The 15,068-nt window shown below is 35.4% G+C and overlaps 1 protein-coding gene across 6 annotated transcripts in view; it reads left to right on the top strand.

The window, feature by feature from the left end:
• The window catches only part of RNGTT (RNA guanylyltransferase and 5'-phosphatase), a 238,478-nt gene that overhangs the window by 142,205 nt on the left and 81,205 nt on the right, over positions 1-15,068 (top strand). The gene's annotated exons all lie outside the window — the stretch shown is intronic.

Here is a 15,068-nt window from a genome sequence, read left to right on the forward strand (position 1 = left end):
TGCCTCCTTAAATAAGAGTTTATGACTTAATAGCAAAATATGATTTTAGGTATTTTGCTCTGTATTGGTCTGATTTAATCTGAGGATGGATAGTCTTTTGATTATTCATAGAAATATTTAAATATAGTCCATCAAGTAATATAAAACATTTAGATAAGATAAATAATATTGGTAACCCATAGCATGTGATTCTGAGTTTATTATTTATCTATACTTATCTAAAAAGTTATTTTTCTTATTTAATTTTTAGATAAATATTGATATTAATAGTAGTATCAATGAATAGTTTCTGAATTAGAAATGATATAGTAATTATACTAGTATACTGTTAATAATATGATTAATGAAATATTATTAGTAAATATTTTTTGGAAACTGCTCCAGAACTGTATTTTCATCTTTGGGTAAGTATTTTAAGTAGTAAATTCAAGTTTACTCTTCCCGCCCACCACCTGGCATACAGACATTCTGGGCTACCATGTACTGTGGGAGCTCCTCGTCAGTGGGGTATAGGCCCCATGAGCCTTCCAAACTGCCTTATAAAAGGCCGCTTTGCTTCTACGACAGTAGAGGCTAAGGGATCGATTCTGAGGGGGCCGCCTGCCCTATGTTTGGGGGTTTTGTGGGTTTTTGGAATTTTCAAAATCTGTTCTTTGAAGACAGAAATATGAATTTTTTCAAATAAGTCTTCAAATGAAGTAAGATTTGTTAAATTGTGTCATTACTAAATCTACTGTTTTGCCTAATTCTGTATTTATAATATTTATCAGTTAAAGAGTATAAACCCTTCTGTGTTTTTATTGATTACTTTCATTGAATTTTGAAAAATTTTGTTTTGTTTTTTATTGGTCATAATTCTTAGCAGTTCTTAAAAGCTCCATGAAGCTAAATGTAGAAAGCCCATTTTTCTAAGTAGAAAAAAATGAAAATATTTTTCCTTGCAATTGTCCATTTGCAATTAAAAGGAGCAAAATGTAATTCAGTTTACTAGTTTGTCATCCTAGTTTTGGTTTTATTCGTAGTATGTTTTTAAGTATATTTTGTTCTTTAAAAAATGTACCTATTTAATTTCTTTTTATAAGAACCTGAATTACTTTTGATTCTAGTGCATCTTTAAAACATACCAAAATGTCAGCATTTAAGGTGATTTTCTGGTAAGAATATGCAAGTTATACTGGTGTAGGTACATAATTTATTTATGTAATATGAGTGTCAGTTTTCAAAAATAGGGTATTTAATATGAAATATAACATGATAACTATTACTAGAACATGAATTATTCAGTTAGGTAATGTGCTTTTTAATGTAAAGAATGTTATTTATTATAGCAGTTTTCACCTAATGGGTTTATATCTCATGGTTATGTTAGGTGCAGTGTGTTAGGAAGCACGGTGAGCAATATGCCTGTAATAGTTGGGAAAGAGGGTAGCTGTGTCTCTGAATGATCAGAATCACAGCATGTGACCTGTGAAGTGGGAATAAAATATTAAAATGCCACCAAACGAGCTTATTTTTTTTCTTGACTGTACTTCTAAGTATTTCTACAAAGGTTAGAACGGAGTGGAAATTCTTGAAAGGTATAATGTAAATACTAATCTTTGAAAATGGCTACAGTGATTCTTTTTTAATGATGTCTTTTAGACCTTCGAGGTATGGTTTTGAGTCTCATTCAGCTACTATAATAAAGTGGTTGTAATATCGATTCTAGTTAGATTAAAATTTAATATAGGTAGAAGAATTTATTGTGTTAAATGCCCTGTTGATGGCAATTAAAGCTAAAGTTCACTCTTCACTCCTTTTAGTATCATTTCCAAAAATGTGAGGTATAATAACATTTGTTTTATCATGCCCTAAAATAACTTTTGTGTATCTTAGCAATTTATGTACATCGTGTTGAGGTTTTTAGACATGCAATGTAGACTTTCGTCTAAGAGCTATACGTTGTTTTAAAAAATATTGTGTTTATATTAACCTACAATCAACAACTGTGGTCATTGTCAAAAGCCAGGATTACCAAAGTAGTCTGTAGTCTGTAGTCTGTAAAGTGCAAACCCTTGAATATGATAATGTCAGTGACTTACAGCGGTCAGTATAAACTTACAGTTTGTGTAACAGTGCTTCGAAGCACAAGTTCTAGAGCCAGACTGCCTGGGTTTAAACCTCCTTATTAGCTGTGTGACCTTGAGCACGTTTCTTTTTTCTGTGCCTGAAATGACCCATTGATAAATTGCCCTCATCAGACTTTTGGGAGGATTAAATGAGCTAATACATGTAAGATGATTTAGAACAAATGGCACTTGGTAAGATATGTTTGGTATTATTTTTGTTGTTGTAACTTAGATTTAAAAGTCCAGATTCCCTTTTTGTTACTTTGACAGTTCTGTTGTTTGCCCAACTGTGTAAGTTCGATTTTCTGTGGAAATCATTTCCTGTTTGATTTCAGTCCCTGTTAATTTTTTCCTTTTAAAATATATATATCTTCAATTTATTTGTATAGTCATAGCAAGAATATAACAAAGAATATTGCAAAAAGGTTTTATTTATAGGTTTTTTGTGAAAAGTGTCTTAAAATCACCTTGGCAATATGTATAGCGGTTAAGACCTTGGGTTGTTGGTCAAGATTGCACAGACTGAATCCTAGCTCCACTACTTCATCTTTCTAAGCTTTCTTGTCCATGAAATGTCTACAGTAATTGTGTTTGCCTCATCAATTCATTTTGTATGAATAAGCTAAGTAAATATAGGTTCTGCCCTTAGAGACTTCACAATTACAAGCTAGTGGGCTCAATGGAAAAATACTACTACTGTATAATGTTTTGTATGGATTAAAAAGGATGATGCATGTAAAGAACTCAGCATAGAATTCTGTAATTTTTGTCATGATGCTTGTGACTATTAATTTAAGCTCAGTAGAATGTATGGTTATTTCATAGATTAAAAATATAGCCTATATTATCAAGTAGGGAGAAAGGTCTTGTAAATGAAGAAGCCACACTTGTCTGTGAAACTGTAAAGGTGTTTGCTCCCTCTAAGAAAAAAAATATGTTCTAAGACAGCAGTTCAATTTAATTTTTTAGCTACCACATTGGCAAATATCAACACTTTCCCTTTTGATTGGAGTATGAGCAAATAGTCACTCTCCCAAGCTGTTTGGTAGGAGTGCAAATTGGTACATCTCTTCTAGTGGTTAGTAAGGTAGTATATATTCTGAGAAAATAGGCTTCAAGTTTTGTGAAAAGAGTGATCTTATCTGTTTTCTATGTAATTGTAGTCCTTGTAGCTAGCATGGTGGCTTGTATATAAAAGGCACTCAAAAAATAGTAAATGCATGAATGTATATACCAATATACATTCAAATAGATTTACATACAAGTAAAAATACAAAAGGGTGCATATATAAGATTTTATTGAAGTGTCACTTATAATACAGAAAGATTAAAAATATTCAGTGTCTATTTTACTGTTTAAGTTTTTTGTAATATGTATACACATCTTCATGTGTGTGTTTCCAGGAAAATTGCCAAGACATTCTATTGTCTGTAAGTAGTATCTTTTACAAATGAGTCCAGCCTGTTGCAATACATGATTTTCTTAGAGGTTTGAAATTGAGGTCTGACATAGCAGCCAACTTTGTTGTTTGATTTTACATCCCCACATAGTTATGTAATGTTAATAGATAATATCAGTTTGGATCAGGTCAAAAATGGAAACCACAGAATTATTTTAACAGAATTAATTTACTAGGAAGAATTACTATCAGTTATTAAAGAGCTGAAAAGGCGGAATAAGTGTCGAAGATGTAATAACTGCAGGTAGCATGTACTACACAAAGCACCGGGGGAACAAAGGAATCAGGGCGAATGATAAAAATTTAGAAGCTTGCAGGAGGCTCTGTAGAACTCATAAGAAGATACTGCCAGCTGGTAGTGTTGCCTTAGAGGATGTATACTATGGTTTTATATTTGGGTGTCCTGAGGAAGGGGTTAGTGCTGGCCAGCAGGTGTTGGTTTTTCAGAGGAGGCCCAGTGAAGCTGGTTCTATGACTATGGAAAAAAACTTCAGTGGAACCGCCTGTTAGTGTTGGAATCAATTGTCACCTACACAGTGGGAGACTTTTGCTGCAAACAGGAAAGAGTATGTCCCTTCTTCATCCTGTGGCTTTTAATCCTGAACCCTCTCCCCCACACATCTCAAAGGGTTTCTAGCTTAACAAAATGGAACATAGTAAGTTTGAAGCCAAGGGACAATAGCTTAATATTAGCACCATCTACTTCTTACAAAGACCCACTAATAATTTAGCTATTTCTGGAAGACATCTTTCTCTGGGCTATGCAGATCACTCCTCAAATTCAGTCAGTTTATCTGAATATTTATTACTTAAAAACTTTATTGAGAAGTTAGTTGTTAGCTGTCTTCACACTGGCCATGAGACCAAGGTTGAAGCTTTCTTTTTCCACTCTTCACTTCATTTCTCCTTTGTTCTCAGTCAGGACTTGAGGTTTTTTACTTAGTAGGATAACACAAAACCTTATTTCTAATAGATTTGGTCCTCAGTGGTCTTGCCTTTTTTTGTTTGTTTATATAGTGTTCCATTTACTTTTACTATTGGGCATGGAAATACTAAGAGGCACCTCAGAGAACACCCTGGGTTTAGACACAGTCCTACCCAGTGATTTTTCTTTGGTCGTGGAATCTGTCACTTCATTCAGTAATCTTATTTTTTACCTTTTGGTTCAGTTATATCAGGAACACAAAGTGGTCAACTCGCAGTTTCAATTTCTAGTTCATTGGATCATTCTTGTGTACCTCTATGTATTTGCAAACCAAAATTCCCAAACCAAAGCTGCAGGGGTAGGAAACAAAAATTCTATGAGTACATGATTAGGAATAATACTGAAATGAGGATGATTTTTTGACTCATGTATCTTGGCTAAGGGAGACACTACACTTTGTATTTGGTCATGGCTTTAAAACATGTACCACATCCTGTAAGAACACCATCTTTTTAGGGTGTGGTGTTGTAACTGACTTTTCACTTGGTCATTCTACTGTTCTGTTAAGCCAGCTGCTTCTAGGTGGGGGGTAAGCCCAGTGAAATTCAAGACCATGAGCCCATTGTCTCACTTGCTGTTTCATGAAGTAAATCTTATGACAGACCATATTAATGAATAAGTCATGCCTTAAGCTCATAGAAGATGATGCTAGTAGAAGCTTTGAAGAGAAAAAAGGAATATTTTTATCTGGATAATTATGTGACCCAGTGAGGATAAATCGCTGCCCCCTCCATGATGGAAGGCAGTGTAATTAACCTTACCTGGTATTACCACTGTAGCGTCTTTGCTATAAGCATTTGTGCTGCATAAGTAATTGGCCGTGAAGCCATAATTGCCATAAAAAGGGCAATCACAATTAAAAGAGGGCCATTAAAATGAATAACAAAATGTAAAAGTTTATTGCAAAATAAAAAGTATTTGAAGATATTTGAAGTGTGTGTAGATTCATTGCAATACTACACAAATAAATTATTTTGTAGATTGTGCCTAAGCACTTGTCTTTATTCTATAGGAAATGTGACTTCAACATTGCACCCTAAAAGGTCCTGTTTTTCTCCTCTCAGTGTAGTGTTTTTCAAAATAAAAATCAACTAGTTCTTGGGGTAAAAGTTGTTATTGGGAAGAAATGCTAACTATTTTAAAATCACCACTATTTAACTATTTAAATTGACTGCTTCATCAGTGGAGAAGTGAAACTAAACTGGCAACCAGCTTAAGTACATTTTAAGTCTGCTGAAGGCGGTTGATTTATTAGTGGAGAAATGAAACCAAACAGCCCCCCCCCCCAAAAAAAATCCTATCAACCTTTCACTCATTTTTTTGGTCTTTTTTACAGCAAAATTGTCTTATGGCCTACTAGTTACACAGTGAAACTGTTTGTGGAAAAAATGCTTGCAGCAAAGATGCTGTAATGAAAGTACCTAGAACTTAATCATCTAGGATAATGACCTGTAATATGCTTATCAAACTAGCATAATGAATGAGCCTCACACCGTGGGTCAGTGGCTGGCTAGTCCTTCTGCAGAACGAGGCTATGTCATGGGCCTCAGTGTTGGTCTCGGCTGTTGGCAGCTTGAGCACTTGGTGATAGCTATGGCCAGATCAACTGCGGTGAGGAAAAGTCCATGTAGTTGAGCCCACTCGTAGACTCTGTGCTTGCCACTATTGCCGTTTTTCACAAGGGCTCATTGAGTAAACTCTGGGATGGCTGGGGAAATGAATTGACGTTCAGAGTGATTAATTTTGGCCACCTGATTATTGAGAGTCTTCTCTGTGATGGATGCATATTTCATTTTCATCTGTTCACATTCTGAGAGGTTCCTTGACATACCTTCCCCAGACCTATTGTCATGAATCCTCTAGTCCTCAATGTCTTTGTCCAGTCTTTTCCATGTCCTTGAATTGTCATGAATCTTCTAGTCTTCAATGTCCTTGTCCAGTCCTTTCCATGTCCTTAACCAGTCTTCCAAACTATTGGCAATTAGTGTAGATTTGCACTTTTGGCCTCTCTCCATCCAGACTGTACTTCTCAAAGGTTGGCTGATCTGGAGAATTCCCCATCGCTGATGTCGCAGGCTATTATTATGTAGCAGTCTGGTTCCTGTTTGTTCCAGGGCATCGTGGAACTAACTTTAAGCTGCATCTAAATTTTTTCTCCATTCATCTGGTTATAAGAAGTCCCTCCATGATGTTAGATATGAATCGAAGAGCAGGAGGCACTGCCCCAGGAGAGAAAACCATATCTTGGCCTATGTTTTCTGGACCTGCTCAAGCCCAATATTCTTACGTAACATCTCTAGTTACTGATAGTTTGTTCCTATGGAAGCTTAGTGGTTCAAATAATGCCCATTTCCTCATGGGCAACTTAGGTCATCCTGTCGTTACTTGCTTCCTATGATTAGGGCTTTGGTCTTTTTCAAGGCCTTATAGCAAGCAGGCTAGCATCTCTTTCTCAAAGAATAATGGTCTTTAGGAAATGGCATGATTTTGCTCTAAACTCCTGAAGACTTGTGATATGATTCTCTTCTTGGGGCTTGCCTGAAGCTCCAGATAATTGGTATACTGGGTTATAAGGCTCAAGTGATAGAACAGCTTATACAACAGGTTGGACTTGTTACAGAGTCTTCTTGAACTTATAAATGCTTGTCAGTCATTATGCCTACTTCCCCCCTTTAAGTAGTAAATAATGAAATTGTAGTAACTTGTCCTTCATTTTGGAGAAGTTATCTCATAGGTCTTAGGCCATTGGACTCCTAGAATCCTTACTTCATTAGTGGGCTTCTTAATTTGTGTGGATTTTATGTCTCATCTTCTATCTTAATATAGGTCTTACTAAGATATCTAAAGAACTTTATATTTCCTCCTCATCACTTTCAATAAGCCCGAGGCCAAAGTCATCAGCATTGTGGATCAGTGTTTTAACTGTGTAATATCAACGTCATTACTGTTTCTGAAAAAATAAAAAAGACAGGTAGTGACAAGTGGTGGTTAGGATATGGAGGAATTGGAGCCTTTAGCCACTCTGGCTGTTCCTCAGAGATTGTTGAAGATAGGCTTATAGATGAGTGAGCAGTTCTGCTCTCAGGTATGTGCCCAAGGGAAATAAAAAACATATCTGCACACAGAAAAATGTGTATGTGATTCTCTTTAGCAACATTTTTTACAATAGCCCACATTGGAAACAACCCTAATACCCACCAACTGACAAATGGATAAATGTGCAAACAAAATAGCTTTTTTATTCACCAGACTAGTGGATCCTATTAAGTGATAGGGCTCTGGAATTTTACAGTTTGGATTTTAGATCTAGCTCTGCCTTGCCCTACTTAGATTACTTAACCTTGGTGTTACTTGTGTCTTCAACTGTATGATGTGGATAATAGAAGTGCCTACCTCCTGTGTGAATTTAATGAGATAATGCATATAACATTTAGACCACTGCATATTACATAATAAAACTAAATGCATATTAACTATTGAGGAAAAATGGCCACTGTCTCTGGATTATACTGTGGCAGAGAGTGGGAGAGTTGATATTGAGATTATAACTTGGTGAAGGTATACAGCCATGAAGTATACTTATTAATTGTGCCAGGCAAAGGCAAAAATATCTTTTTTTATTAATTCATTCATTCTTTTATTTTTAGAGAGTGGCGGGGAGGGAGAAAAAGAGAGAGAGAAATGTCAGTGTCTGGTTGCCTCTCATGTACCCCCCCCCCCACACACACACACACACTGGGGACCTGTCCTGCAACCCAGGCATGTGCCCTAGACTAGGAATCGAACTGATGACCCTTTGGTTCGGGCAGATATCTTATGATGATTCCTCATGTTGGTATAGAGATAAAAATATTTGCCATCATGAAGTTATATACTAGAGTTCAGAGACTGTGTTGATTTGCTTCATTGAAGATAGCTCATCTGGAACAGAAGCTGTGATTGGTGTCACAACCTGGTTAAATTTGTGATAATTCATAATCATTCTTCACAATCACCCACCTTCTGTGTAGGCTAATCAGGTAAATTAAATGGATATGTGATCAATATTATCACCTCGCCATCTATTTAAGTCTTTAATGACGGCACTAATCTCTGTACCTCTACTAGACATAGGGATGCAGTCTTACTTTTGCTTTACATCCCTGGCAGGGAGAGCAAGCAAGGAGCTTTCGTTCAGCCTTTCCTAGCAAAATGATGCTTACTCCACTGGTCAGAGAACTAAGGTGGAAATTCCCCCAGATGCTGTGTATTTCTCTTCCAGTTATATATTCAGGAACTGGAAAGCGATGACAGGTTGTCTCTGTGAACATACTGTCCCACTTAATTTTAAACTTGAGCCAGAAACCCATTTATTACCTGATTACCCTAAACTCTCTCTTTAACTGACAGAACATGATGGCATTTTGGGTCCCTGGCTATTAGTGTCTGTTCAAAGTTAGTATCTGTTAATCTCTGATGGTCTGAGTATTCCTTTTTTCTAGTGCACAGTCACTCTAGCAGATGCTGGTGGTCCTTTAAAGGCCAACTGGAGGGAGATTTCTAGCAAGGGTCTGCACATTTTTGGCCCTAAAAGGCCAGATGGTAATTATTGAAGGGTTTGCTAGCCATACAGTGTTTGTCTCAGCTATTCACCTCTGCCATTGTAGTGCAAAAGTAGACAGACAATATGTAAATGAATGAGTGTGGCTGTATTTCAGTAACACTTTACTTACAGGAACGTGTGTCAGGTCAGATGTGGCCTGTGTGCTGTGGTTTGCCAACAGCAGTTTTATACTGTATATTGTTTATACCTGTGGTAGTTTTTCAAGCTTGTTCTTCAAGGGGACTTGTCCTCTTCCTTAAGGGGCTCAGATCTGAACAGCTCAGGTCTGTGCACTTGAAGTTGAGAAATGCTAGCTTATTGGCAAGCGTGATGAAATAAATGGAATAGGCTACATAATTTTACTTTACCTCCTATTGAAAATATATGAAATAGTCGTCTTGCTTTGCTGACTACAGTGTTTTTTTCTTTTGCTCAGATTTATTTAAAAGTTAAAATGATGAATTCTATTTCTCATGCTTATTTGAATTGGTGTTATTATTTTTAAGAAAGAAATTATAGTGGTAAAGTATTGAGAGTGTTGAAAAAAATGTTCTTGTAGAAGAAAAGTTTGAGTCAGCAAGACTATAGATAATAAACTATATGGGGAAAAAGTCTTATTTCTTCACTGAGCAGTGCCTATTTCTCTTTTTCTCCCTCTGCCTCTGTTTTGGAATGAAATGCTTAACTCTTTTATTTAAAAATTATTTTAAATAAGTGCAACTAGAGATACAACACTAGTATAACCAGCATTGTCACGTAGTACACTTAATGACTGAGCTGTTTGGCATATATCTGGTCCTACTTTGTGAGTATGCCTGTGGCTGTTTTCATCTTTTAGTAAATGGCCCATAGTAACAGCCTTAGTTATCTTATTTGAAAATATTCTTATTATCCAAACATATTTTAAGATAAATGGTTCCTTGGGTTTTCATCTTTTGAGTGATATACAAATTCTCAATTATGTTTTATTTCCAGTGTGGGTTGGGATAGAAAAGGAAAAGCTGTGGCTGACTTCTCACTTCCTCAGCCTGGCTATCAGATTAGTAATTCCCAGTAACTCTTTCATTTCATCCTCCCTACCTTCTGCAGAACAATTTCGCAGGTCTTGTACCAAAAATAAATATCATAGTCAAAGCACCTACTTTGAATAGCTACCAGAAGAGGAGTGTATGGTTTCAGAACATCTGCTTATGACCTCACTGGGGTCAAATTACTTTCACCTGTTAATTCACTGAAGACAAATTGATGTCACCATCATTTCATCATTGAGTTCTTTGGAGTTTAATTTTTATATTTATTTGTTTAAAATTATTGTTTACAATGAGAACATTTTGCTTGTGTCATTTGTTCTAATGTATTTTTTCCTTATTTGCAATTTCTCTTAAGTTTATGTGCTGAGAAGCTTGTGTCTGGTATAGGGATATCTCTGGGGAGTAGTGTATGGATGAAGTACTAGTTAAATTCCTACTGTGAATGACATTGAAGGTGGTGGGGAGAGACCTAATCCGAGTAACTTACGAAAACAGTATTTGACTACAGACTATCTTGAGGGGTAGATGGAGAGATCCTTGGTTCTTTTTTTTTTTTTTAATGTTTTTTTTTTACAGTGCTATGGGTATAGATTTTTCTTATGGCCTTTGAATGTGTCTTTTATCTTGAGAATATTTTGAGATCTTATATTGTACATTGCCAGTTAGTCTGTCGTTATCTAATTTAAATTTAACAATACATATTAACAGTACATATTGCAAGATTCATTCCCTTTCCTTCATTTTCACTTTTTTGCTCAGATTCATTTGTTCTTTGGATAGTCATTTCTTGAGTATTTTTTCTCAGATGGAACCACCTAAGTTATTACTTTGAATTCTTTTTTATCTGCAAATATCCTTTTCCTGCCAGGTGAATATGTCTTACCTGAGTGTAGAATTCTTGGGGTGCAGTTGTTTCCTCTCTTTCTTTATTGCCTTCTGGCCCTAGTGTTAAAGATGAGAAAGCTGTTGTCATTTTGACTTTTTTCCTGTCCTTTGTGGGTTATGTTACTCTTAGTTTTCTTTTTTCCTTATTTCTTTTTATTGGTGTTCAATTACAGTTGTCTTCATTTCCCCCCATTACTCTCCTCCTGTCCTACCCACCCCCTACCTCCCACCTCTCACATTCAATCCTCCCCCCCACCCCACCCCAGTCTCTTTGTCCATGGGTTCTTTTATATATGTTCCTTGATGACCCTTCCCCATCGTCCCCTAAATACATATTTATCGCTAAAAATGTATTTCTCTTTTTAAGTTTGCATTGTATACAAAAAGGAGAACTATTTTCTGTGACATTACATTAGTCTACTGCAGAAACAATTATATTTAAAATGGAAATACTACTAAATCTTAGTAAAGAGAAACCCTTATGTTGTAGTCCAGTGGCTTACATCTAATATAATTATGTGTGGGATTTTAAAAATGAGCAATTTGTTACAGTTTGTTGTATTAGGATTTGGCCTCGGGTACTTACAAAGTTGTTATGTATTATTGTTAAACGGAGCATATTCAAATTCTTGTTTATATCTTAAGGGTAACAGGAGGAAAGATTTGAGTCACTGCACTGCTCAGCTAAAATCAATGATGGAATACATTAAATAACTCTGATAATGAAAATAATTGCAAAATAATTGCTAATAAAATTATATTCTTTTAATTTCCACTGTCTGTTTTGAACCAAGCCATTTACTTGGGTTTAAAGAGTTAATTATGACAAGAGGATATTTAATATCTTCTAGCATATGACAGCTTCAAAATATAAATATGGTAATTTATTGTCAAAAGAAAGCTAGAGCACATCATTGTTAATGCAGTCCTTTTATCTCTGGAAAATGGAACTCATATTAAGCATTGAATCTCAGGGGAGAGAAAATGGGGGAGGGTATAAAGAAGCTCATTTTGTTCTTTGTGTATATCAGAAAACTATCTGAGCAAACTGGACTTCCTTCCAAGTGGTGCATGATGATATAGTAGGAACAGTTATGATCCAAGATTTTTTTGTAAAGCTACAAATAGTGGTGGTGCTAGTGGTTGATTTTAATACCTAATTTTATTCAATTGGCACCTGTTACTTAAGATCTTTGTTATAAAAATATTGTACTAATTGTAGGAAAGGCATATCACTGTGTAATAGCAATTTAAGCTTTAGGTTTTCTAAATGCCTATATACTATACCAGTATTGCTCAATGTAAACACTACAGGTTTAACGATTGTATTTTTAATAAAGTACCACCTTTTTTTAGTTAGAAACCTCTATAAAATGGAAGTTTTCTATAGGTACAGCTCAAAGTTCCTTCATGTTCATGTTGATAAACAGAGAAGCCATTGCAGGTATCAGGCACATGTTTTTAGTTATCAAAGCAAGCCTAGATTATGTAGCTTTTTAAAAAGGTACATTTTATTTTCATTAATTATTTGAAAATTGACCATCTAAGTTATATATAAGTTAACATGTAAATATCAAGAATATTTTTATTGACCATTATACAATTATATGAGTTCTTCACATATCAAATTTACCTCTTTTGGTTCTATAATTTTTTATAGGTAGAGTTGGAATATGTGTTATTTAGATTTAAGAATGGCTTGGGCATTTAAATATGGGTTTATTCTAGAAGGTATAGGCCATATTACATAGTCTCAAGGGATTTTAGAATAAATTAACTGTAAATTACATGAATTCATTACTAAGAAACAAAGACCTTTATTCATTTTTTTCAGAATGTAATTTATAAAAACAATCACCATCTTACTTGTCTCCCATTTACTTTTAGATTTTCAGCATAGTAAGTAGCAGTGCTAGTTATAACTGATTAATCACTGTTCAGTAAGCATTTACTGAAAACCATTATGTGCAAACTGTGGTGGTGGGAATAAAAAGATGGATAAGCCCTGCTCTGAAGGTGTGAGTAGCAGAGTGGGGAGGCAGACATATACACCATTGTGACAAATGCTGTGCCATCAGTGTGAATAAAGTACTCCAGGAGCCCAGGCAATCTTACTACATAAAAGTATTTTAATTGTCAGTCATGGCACAAAGAAGCTTCCAAAGAAGACGTTTATTTGAATAGAAGTTTGTAAATATATGGGCATTGCGTTGAAGACAAAATATATTCTGAAACAAGTTATGAAATCACATGAAATATTCATTCATTTTTTATTTCCACCCACATAGAATATATATTTACTTATTTACTTATTTATTTATTTATATTTAACTCTTGTTCAAGTACAGTTTTCTTTCTTGTATTCCCAGAGAATATTTATAAATAACTAGAGTTTGTAGAACTGGAGGCTTGAATGAAGTAGGTCAAGACCAGACTGTGATAGGCCAAGAGTAAAGAGTACCAAGAATAAAACCAGAGTAAATAACTAGACTAACCTTGTAAAGTTAGTGAAAATTAAAAAAAGAATTGATATTATCTTAGAAAATAAGTCTGGCTAAGTTGCCAGAATATTCCAGTCAGTTTCACAAGCCAGAAACCTGCTATCTTTGTCTCCCTTATCTGGTTCTTCATTGAAGTTCTGACAGTTTTTCTTCCTATATATTACTTAAACCTATTGACATTCCTCTGTTCTCCATAGACACAATTTTCCCCTTTATTTTTATTGTTGACGCTATTACAGATGTTCCTATGTTCCCAACTTTTGCCTACCTCTACCCAGCTACCACCCCCTCCCCTCTGACCATCAGCACACTGTTGTCTGTACATGTGGATCATGCATCTATGTTCTTTGGCTGATCCCTTCACCTTCTTCCACTCCGTCCCCCTCTTCCCCTCCCCTCTGACAGCTGTTAGTCTGTTCCATGTGTCCAGTCTTGGTTCAAACTAGCATTTTGTTACCTGGGCTACTCCAGTAGTCTCTAAGTGGTTTTACTGTGCTGCTGTTGTTCTCACCTAGTACATTGTTTGACATTAGTAGACATTACTCGAAGTCTGCCAGCTTCCCCTCCTTCCTTCTTAGTTACTGTTTGCCTAGTGCAGAAGGTTAAATTTTGTCCCTCTGAAAGGTATGTTGACTGCTCTGGTACCTGTACTTGTGACCCTGTTTGGAAGGAAATAGGATCTTTATATATGTGATTAAGGTGTGAGTTATGATGAGGTCCTACCGGAGTAGGGTGAGCCCTTAGTCCAGTGTGACTGTGTCATGAAAGGAGATACAGGGAGAGGAACAGAGATACAAAAATGCATGAGGAGAGAGTGCTATGGATGACAGAAGCAAAGACTGAAGTGCTGCAACTATATGCCAAGGATCAGGGTCAAGGATCAGTGGCAAATCACCAGAAGCTTGCAGTAAGCAATAAAGGATTCTGTGTACAGGTGTCGGGAGCATGGGCCCGTCAACATCTTGATTTCAGAATTCCAGCCTTCAGACCTGTGAGACATACATGTTCATTGTTTTAAGCCACCCAGTTTGGGGTACATATTTTGTTATAGAAACCTCAGGAACCTAATACACTTGCGGGGTCTTTTCTTAGAAAATCATAAACATTTACTAGATTCCTTTCAATTACTAAATTTACTCTCTTTAAATGAATTATAATCACCTATCACTTTGGGTACCAGTTAATCAGACATTAGTCTATCAAGGTAATTCTTTCTCTTTTTTTCCTCACCTTATGGGTTTGGGTATTTCCATTTTTTTTATATAGTCCAAATATACATTAGAAATTCAAATATACATTATATAATATATATAATTCAAATATATATTAGAAAAGAAAGCGTATTCGTTTTTTATGTTTAGCTGCTAATTTTTTAATAATATAGTATTTTGAACCTGGTACCAGAACCCTGTATATTTTAGACCATAAAGACACACCTAAGTTTTAGAGGAGGAAAATAGGAAAAATATTTTGAAGCAAAAAAATATGGTAAAATGTTTAATAACATAAATAACAT

This window comes from Sturnira hondurensis, unplaced genomic scaffold (assembly GCF_014824575.4).
Source record: "Sturnira hondurensis isolate 20B ecotype Veracruz unplaced genomic scaffold, ASM1482457v3 Scaffold0025370, whole genome shotgun sequence".
NCBI lineage: Eukaryota > Metazoa > Chordata > Mammalia > Chiroptera > Phyllostomidae > Sturnira > Sturnira hondurensis.